This window comes from Pipistrellus kuhlii, unplaced genomic scaffold (genome assembly GCF_014108245.1).
Source record: "Pipistrellus kuhlii isolate mPipKuh1 unplaced genomic scaffold, mPipKuh1.p scaffold_m20_p_3, whole genome shotgun sequence".
Taxonomy (NCBI): domain Eukaryota; kingdom Metazoa; phylum Chordata; class Mammalia; order Chiroptera; family Vespertilionidae; genus Pipistrellus; species Pipistrellus kuhlii.
In genome coordinates this window covers 123,987,024-123,995,763 of record NW_023425529.1, presented here as the reverse complement: position 1 = coordinate 123,995,763, position 8,740 = coordinate 123,987,024, and the positions used below count along the sequence as shown (strand labels likewise).

The 8,740-nt window shown below is 38.5% G+C and overlaps 1 non-coding gene across 1 annotated transcript; it reads right to left on the bottom strand.

Annotated features, from left to right (window-relative positions):
- Window positions 1-2,103: 2,103 nt before the first annotated feature.
- Window positions 2,104-2,231, bottom strand: LOC118731062. The gene has a single exon (XR_004991761.1). It is a non-coding gene; the product is annotated as a small nucleolar RNA SNORA19 (small nucleolar RNA).
- Window positions 2,232-8,740: the final 6,509 nt, after the last annotated feature.

Here is an 8,740-nt window from a genome sequence, read left to right as displayed (position 1 = left end):
AATTAACCACCATTCTGCTACACTCACGTCACACCCACTAGCCAATAAGGAGTGAGTATGCAAATTAACCCAACCAAGATGGCTATGAATAGGAGGCTAGGGTTGCCCCCAGCGATGGAGGAAGCCAAGCTTTTCATACACCCTGGCCACCCCAGACCTCCATACTGGATCCAGCCGGCATCACAGGTCCTGGAGGTAGGGCTAGGAGGTTTAAGAGAAATAAAGACAAGAGAAAGCGGGGCTTCAGGAGGACTGCTAGTCCATGATGAGACTGCAGCAACTTTATTAGTTGTAAGCGTACATTTATGCGGCTTTTCTGGGCATTTCTCCAAGTGCCCCTTTCCCAGGACAAGGCCGCCCGTTAACTCCTCAAGACATTCTTGGAAAAGATACATAGAGCAAGCATCTGGCTAGATATCATTGAGAACAGCCTAGCTGAGAACATCCAGATAAGTCGTGCATCACGTGCACTCTCTAACAATGGGGCTATGGTCTGCCCTGTCCTTGGTTGACCCTGAAGGCTTAGGGGAGAGCAGGTAGGCGTCCCTACCCTATGCTCCATCCTTGCCCTCGGGCCCCAGGAACACGGCTTACCACACCTCCACTCAAAGGCTACAAAGTTTCAATTATAGAAGATAAATAAATCCCAGATACAAGGGCCTCCACTTGGGTATCTGGGGAACATGGCTGGCCTGCAAAACACCATAGACCCCTCGCCCAGGCCACTCCATGCCCCAAGGGAACCTCCACCCTGATTCGGGTCATCCTTCAGGGCAAACTAGCTGGCCCCACCCATGCACCAGGCATCTAACTTATCTAATAAAAGATTAATATGCAAATTTACCATCACGCCAATACACAAGATGGCTGCCCCATGTGGTCAAAGATCCTGCCTCCATGTTGACACAAGATGGCCACCATAAAATGGCCAGCTGGGGAGGGCAGTTGGGAGGAACCAGACCTGGAAAGGAGGGTAGTTGGGGGCAATCAAGCCTGCAGGGGAGGGCAGCTAGGGGCAAACAGGCTGACAGGAAAGCAGTTAGGCATCAATCAAGTGGCAGGGGAGTGGTTAGTGGTGATTAGGCTGGCAGGCAGAAATGGTTAGGGGCAATCAGGAAGGCAGGCAGGCGAGCAGTTGTGTTGTGAAAAGGATGTCTGACTGCTCATCCTTGATTGAGCCTAAATGGGCAGTCAGAAATCCCTTGAGATTTGAGAGGGTGCAAGCTGGGCTGCAGGACACACACCCCCATGCATGAATTTTGTGCACAGGGCCTCTAGTAAAATATATTATTAGATCATATTTTTTTGGATTCACTATGTCAGTCTCTGTCTTTTGGTTAGTACTTTTATGCCATTGCATTCAATATGGTTATTGATATAGTTGGATTACTATCTTCCATATTTTTTTTTGTTGCTGTTTTCTATTTGCTTCCTTTCTTTTGTGGCAGTAATTGAACACTTTCTATAATTTTATTTTCTCTTATCTTACATACCAGTTATACTTTTTAATATTTTCTAGTTATTGTGCTAGTGTTTATAATATACATTTACAACTAATTGAAGTCTACTTTCAAATAACATTATAGCACTTTCAGGATGGTGTGAGACTAAGAATAAATAACCTTGCAATAACTAAATAATCCTAATTCCTCCTTCTTGTTACTTGTGTCATTACTGTCATTTATTTAATTTATTTATAAGCATGCACAATCATTATAAGTATATCTAATCAAATGCATTATTATCATAACCAAATTGTTACCTGTTAGGTACATAATAATAAACATAAAATTTTTATTTTACCTTCACTTAATCCTCCTTTATTTATTGTATTATTATTATTATTTTAAATATATATTTTTTATTTTTTATACAGAGAGAAAGGGAGAGGGATAGAGAGTTAGAAACATCAATGAGAGAAACATCGATCAGCTGCCTCCTGCTCAGCCCCTATTGGGGATGTGCCTGCAACCAAGGTACATGCCCTTGACCGGAATTGAACCTGGTATCTTTCAGTCTGCATGCTGAGGCTCTATCCACTGAGCCAAACCGGTTTCAGCTATTATTATATTTTATATTATTGTTATTATTATTATTTTTACTGTTTGTCTGAAGGAGACTGGCAGTGTTACTAGTTAGTTATACTGCGAATCAACCTTCAACTATTTGTATAGCTCATGAGAAATAACACTGCTCACATATATGAGAAAGCAGGTCAATGAAATGTGCACTAATCCTCCTTTTTTTGTTCTTTTTCTTATGTAGAACCAAGCTGCTGACCTATATTATTTTCATTTTCTCTAAAAAACCTTTTTCTTCAAATGTTTTTCACAAGGCAGGTTTACTGTGCTATTATATCAGTACAGTAGTTTATCTGGCCATTTCAGAATAATGATACATTTAATAATATTAAGGCATCAAGTACTTATTTTATTTTTAAATGGCTTTCAATTCAATTAGCAAAAGTCAAGCTATCCCTCGATATTTATACTTAGTCTCTCATCCACATTGATGAAGTAGCACAGAGATTACTAAAGGCAACTCTTCACATTTTACCTGTACCCACCCCAATGAACACAAGTGGGGGGGGGGGGGGAAAGGCTAATTATGCCATATTAATGCATGCCAGGAATCATCACTTCTGCCAAGAATTATTATTATTATTTGTTGAGTAATTTAGCTCCACAACCCTATCCGTATATTCTGCTAATTAAAAGTATTTATGATGCTTATTATCTTCATCTTTAAAACACAAATAAAGATTTGTGTGTAAGCAGTCTATTAGCAAGTGGTATCTGAGAGAGCAGGGTGGGAGACAGAGAAAAGGAATATATTTATTTTATCAGCTTACACCTCCTGTTCACCAAGAGCACCCCTGATGTTGTTCACTGTGCCTTATGTTCCCTTCCCTTTGGAGTTCTGGGTATGTGAATGGCGGTGTGTCTGTACACCTTAGAAGACAGGAAGACAAGCAAGTTATGGCTGCAAAACCATCAGGTGACACAGACCCAAAGCTACTGTTTTAAGCCAGTGTAGGACTAGGCACTGCAGCAGTGGCTGCAACAAAATAAGGACTACAGGATATGCTGATATATATAAAAGAGAATGGATTAAATAATTAGGTGTTCTAGGCTGTGTTCTCCAAATTGACATATGTCTGTAATACATAGGTCAGCTCCTTTCACTACCATGATACAGCCATATTGTAAAAATATTTTTGCATAATATTTTTGAAAAGAAAAATGAAATAGGACAACAAAATTACACTTCTAAATTTTCTACTATGATTATTTCAAAATTACTTTCTGTACTATTACAGTGGTGCCTCGCATAAAGAACGCCTCGCACAGCGAACACTGCACACAACGAACTTCGTTTCACACAACAAAGTCGCCCGAGCTTCCACGACCGCTTTGCCCGAGCTTCCACGACTGCTTCGCCCGAGCTTCCACGATCGCTGCCGATGTATTGCATCCTTCCGCGCAGGCACTGCAGGCAGTCGTTAGTCACTGCGCTTAACTTAAGCACGTATCGCGGCAATCGTTCTTCATTACGAATTAAATCACGCACGTATCACGGCAGTCGTCCTTTTAAGTTAAACTCAATATTTTTTTTATATCATGGCTTCTAAAAAAAGCAGGAAGGTGATTTCTGTTGAAATGAAACAGGAAATAATTAGAAGGAGTGAATGTGGGGTAAAACAGTGTGACCTCGTCAAAGAGTTTGGCCTCAGCAAGACCACCATTTTCACCATTTTGACAAATAAGGATGCAATCAAATCAGCCAAAGTAGCCAAAGGAGTATCAAAACTATTTCATGAAAAACATAGGTCTTCAATCCACGAGGAAATGGAGAGGCTATTAGCGATTTGGATTAAGGACAGGCAGGTGAAAGGTGACTTAACAACCCAAGATATTATCTGTCACAAAGCCAAGAGAATTTATGACGATCTAAAGAAAAATGTCCCTGGAAGTAGCAGCAATCAAGATAATGAAGAAGAATTCAAAGCCAGCAGGGGGTGGTTTTTTAGATTTAAGAAAAGGTGTGGAATCCACAGCGTTACTATGCATGGTGAGGCTGGCAGTGCTGACAAGAAAGAAGCAGAAAAGTTCTCTATTAACTTTCAAAAATGTATTAAGGATGAAGGATACTGCCCACAACAAGTGTTCAATGCCGATGAAACGGGTCTTTTCTGGAAAAGAATGCCGAGCAGAACCTTCATTACAAAAGAGGAGAAGAAATTGCCAGGACACAGAGCCATGAAGGACTGACTTACCCTTATGTTTTTGTCTAATGCCAACGGAGACCTCAAGATCAAACCTCTATTGGTTTATCACTCTGAAAATCCAAGAATTTTCAAGAAAAATAACGTTATTAAGTCCAAACTGCCCGTCCATTGGAAGTCCAATCAAAAAGCCTGGGTGACCCAAGTTATCTTCAATGAATGGATTCTGGAAACCTTTGCTCCTGCCGTGAAGAAATTCTTGCTGGAAAAAGAACTGCCGTTCAAAGCCCTTCTGATACTTGACAATGCCCCTTCTCACCCAAAAGACCTAGAGGAAATATTGCAGGAAAATTATCCTTTTATCAAGGTGCAGTATTTGCCACCAAACACCACATCCATTCTTCAGCCAATGGATCAGCAAGTTATTGCGAACTTTAAAAAACTCTACACTAGAGCCCTCTTCAATAAGGTGTTTGAAGAATGCTAGTTTGGTGGAGACAATATGACTGTCCGAAAGTTTTGGAAGGAGAAATTTGATGTCCTTATGGCAATACGACTTATACAGAAGGCCTGGGAAGAAGTGTCACAAAGGACCCTCATTTCTGCTTGGAAGATGCTTGTGCCTTCGTGGACCCAGGAAGAAGCAGTAGTTGATGACACAGAAGTGGTGAAGGACATCATCACAGTGGCCCAAAGGTTGGAATTAGAGGTAGAGGAAGAGGATGTAGAGGAGCTTATTGAGGAACACGAAGAAGAGCTGACAACTGAAGAGCTCCAAGCACTTCTGGTCCAGCAACAGGACAATGCTCAAAGGGAAGCGTCATCTGATAACGAGGAGCAACAATCAAACAATCAACCAATCCCAACTGCTGACATCAAGAACATCCTGGTCAAATGGAAAGCAGTTCAGGAGTTTACCAATGCCCACTATCCGGATTCAGCTGAAGCAAACAGGATCAACGATCTTTACTCCGATACTCTTGTCCGTTATTTCCGGCAGATGTTGGAGAAAAGAGAAAAACAAACGACTTTGGACAGGTTTTTCATGAGACCATCGGCCAAAAAGCAGAAAATGGATGAAGATGTGCAAGATTCGGTAGACTCTACTTAGTCTGTCTTAAAATTAAAAAAATGTGTGTGTTTTTTTAAAAAAAATATGTTTTTAGATGTATCTAAATAAAAATAATAACAAAAAATTTATCTTTTTTTATGTCATCTTAGCATATTTTATGCTACAGAACGAATTATTTTTTTTAACATGTATTGTTATGGGAAAACGCATTTCACATAACGAACTTTTCGCATAACAAGCTTGCTCCTGGAACGAATTAAGTTCGTTGTGTGAGGCACCACTGTATATAAAATGTAATTTTACTTCAAAAATGTACAGTTTTACTTCTAATAATGCCAATCAACTACTGCTGACAAATTTAAAATGTTATATTCAAAATAAAATGGTATGTAATTTTATAAGGTAAAGATGCAAAATATTTTAATTAAATGTAAAGTACTTTAAGTTTGAAGAAACATAAATATCTTTTAAATGCACATTTATAGCTCTGAATTATTTTAAAAAACCTAATATTATCTATGTGGGTTCTGAGAGATTTAAAATATTAATAATATGCATGGTGGGGTAAAAGCAGGTTTATAATTTTTCATGTGGAAAATAATACAAAAATTAATAAATAATAAAATAAGGATAATAATAAAATAATAATAAAAATAAATAATAAAAAAACTCTCTGTGTTTTGCATACCCACAACTATAAAACTACTTTTGCCCCACCATGTATGTATTGTAGTAGTTCTTGATTTTCCAAAATTTCTCTGAGAAAAATAAATCACATTTTCTTAAGTGATAATGAATGTATTTCAGGTCTGAGATATCTTGTGAAATTTATTTCAGGGGACAACTTTATTTATGTATTTATTAAGGAGTAGAATGTCTGACTTAACCGTATGACTTTACCTGTAGGATATTATTTGTACTCTTTGTAAAATTTCCATTACATGGGGTTTTATGTCAACACAGTATCTAACATCTGCACTTCCACGGAATATAAAAAGCTCATTCCACCAGTTGCCTGCTATTTATCCACAAAATAAACCTTCTGCATTCTGCTGTGCAAAGTTATCAATATTTCCCCCAAATAGACAGGACACTTGAAAACCAAGTGAACCTTGACTTATTACGGTGAAGCTGAAGGTCTCCTTTACATGACATATACACCATAATAACCAGTGATCTATGTAACTGTAATGTGCCTGGGCCACTCAAACAGATGGGGATAAAGTTCTGGCTTTTGTGGGTAGAATTATTGCTTTAACTCACGGAGTTTGAACCAGAAAAAGAAGTTAATTGCATTCGAAAGAGTTTGAAAATTATATTCCCCTATGACCTTGTGGATTTGCACAATGAGGCATTATTTTCACAGAGATCAGTACCACAGAAGACCCTCACAGACTGCATTTAGTAGTAAGTTTAAAATTATATAAAAGTAAAGCAGTCAACTTTACGGCAATTTAACAATCATTTAAAAGCTTCTGTAAAACCTACCTTCCCTTGTAAACAGAAATTTCCGCAACAACAGCTCCACCTGAGTCATGGGATAGGTGAATGGATGTGTGATATGCACTAAAGGAAACTGAGATTGATATGCTGGGCACCAGTTTTTCAAGAGGAAAACTAAACCTACCAAAAAGAACTTCAAGTCTAATTAGGTAACTGAAAAGCAAGAACCAAATACTGCTTCATGGTTTATAATCTGAGATGAGCTACAGAATTCTTCCTCCAGCACTTTATTTTCTTCCTTCAGTCACTGGCCTTTTTTTCACTCACACACTCCCTCATTTAAAACACAATGGCAATCCCTGATTTAAGGCCCTGATTTAAGGCAGACCAGGCGGCTGGCCTCTGGGAGCTTTTCCATGCTCTGGCCCTTCTCTTGGGTTGCAGCTGCGCATTTTTGCTTTGATATTTCCTGCTCTCCTGCCATTTCCATAATATCTACACTTCCAAGAGGATAAATTGCATTTTGATGAACTCCTCTGTTTCTAGCTCAGTTTGCCTTTGTAGTGCTAAGTGCAGCTGCAGATATCTGATGGTGATGTGTTGCCCTCCCTAAACCAGGGATGGAGGGCTTTCTGGCATCAAATAGTGAGTGATGACTATGTGTATCAAGCAGTAGTTTGTCTTCATTCTACCTATAACTCAGTTTTAGAAACCACAATTTATTGATCATACCATTAAAATATTTTATCTTGGGCATGGGGAGGACGCAAGCTGAGCGGGGACTCTGGGCCCACCGGTGGCCCATGGGGTGCAAGGCGTGAGGCAGTGGAATGATCCTTTTCTGTATGGCTGCCCTAATATTTCAAATAGGATTTTACATCAGTGAAGTCAGAGGTCAACCTTATAAATTACCCAACCACACAGTAGTTGGGTCATCATATGTACTTTTTGTCTTATCAATTTTCTTTACAATAGCAGGACTTCTGTTTGCTGGCAAAGTTTGTTTACCAGGCTGATGAATGTCTTAATTGCTTGACATTTTAATTATTTTTTAATTTTATTTACTTTTTTTCTTTTTTTTTTGGAGGGTAGGGAGGGCAAAGGCAAGGCATCTGAGTAGTCCTGGCTTAGAAAGATGCTTAGATGAAACTGATGCTGAAAAGAAAAAGAAAAAGAAAAAGAAAAAGAAAAAGAAAAAGAAAAAAGCTTTGATTTGTTCTCACTATGCACTTTGTTTTTTTTTTGTTTTTTTTTAAAGAGAGCCTTCTCCAGAACCAAATACAAACGATATTGACTAACCCCCTGAGCTGTCAGGCCTGCACTGTGGTGGTCGCCTAGTGAGGGAGAATGCTTTCTGCTGAAAGGCATGTGGTCCTTTGTGACTCTGTTGTTCCATTTTTAATGTCTAGTGATTCTCTTGAGGAAAAAATTCTTAGTATTTATGAAATGTGGTGGACCAGAGGAATGCAAGAGAAGTTCCTGTGGGGCTGGCCTCACCTCCTACGAAATTAGTGTTCACAGCTTCCTTGTAGTCCTAGGAGCCTGTGGCACCAGAGGGGATTGCCATTGTGTTACTGCACCAAGAAGCCAATAGATCAAAACTTGTTTGCTAAAATGTATGTAAAATTCTGAAATTCCCTATTATCTGTGTATAAAAAACATAAAATACTAAGAAACATGCTACTGGGGGTGGGTGGAAGAAATGTTCCTTATATTTATATTAATACAATATATACTATATACTATATATATATATATATTGATAGTGTATATATATATATATATATATATATATAAAATATAAAAATTTTTATAGATTGAAAATCTGAGTGGATTAATACAATATCATAGTCAATTAATAAAAAAAAAATTCATCATTACTTTTTAAATCCTCATCTGAGTATATGTTTTCCATTGATTTTTGAGGGAAGAAGAGAGGGAGAGAGGAACATCAATCTGCCAGGGAAATATTGATCGATTGCCTCCTATATGAGCCCTGC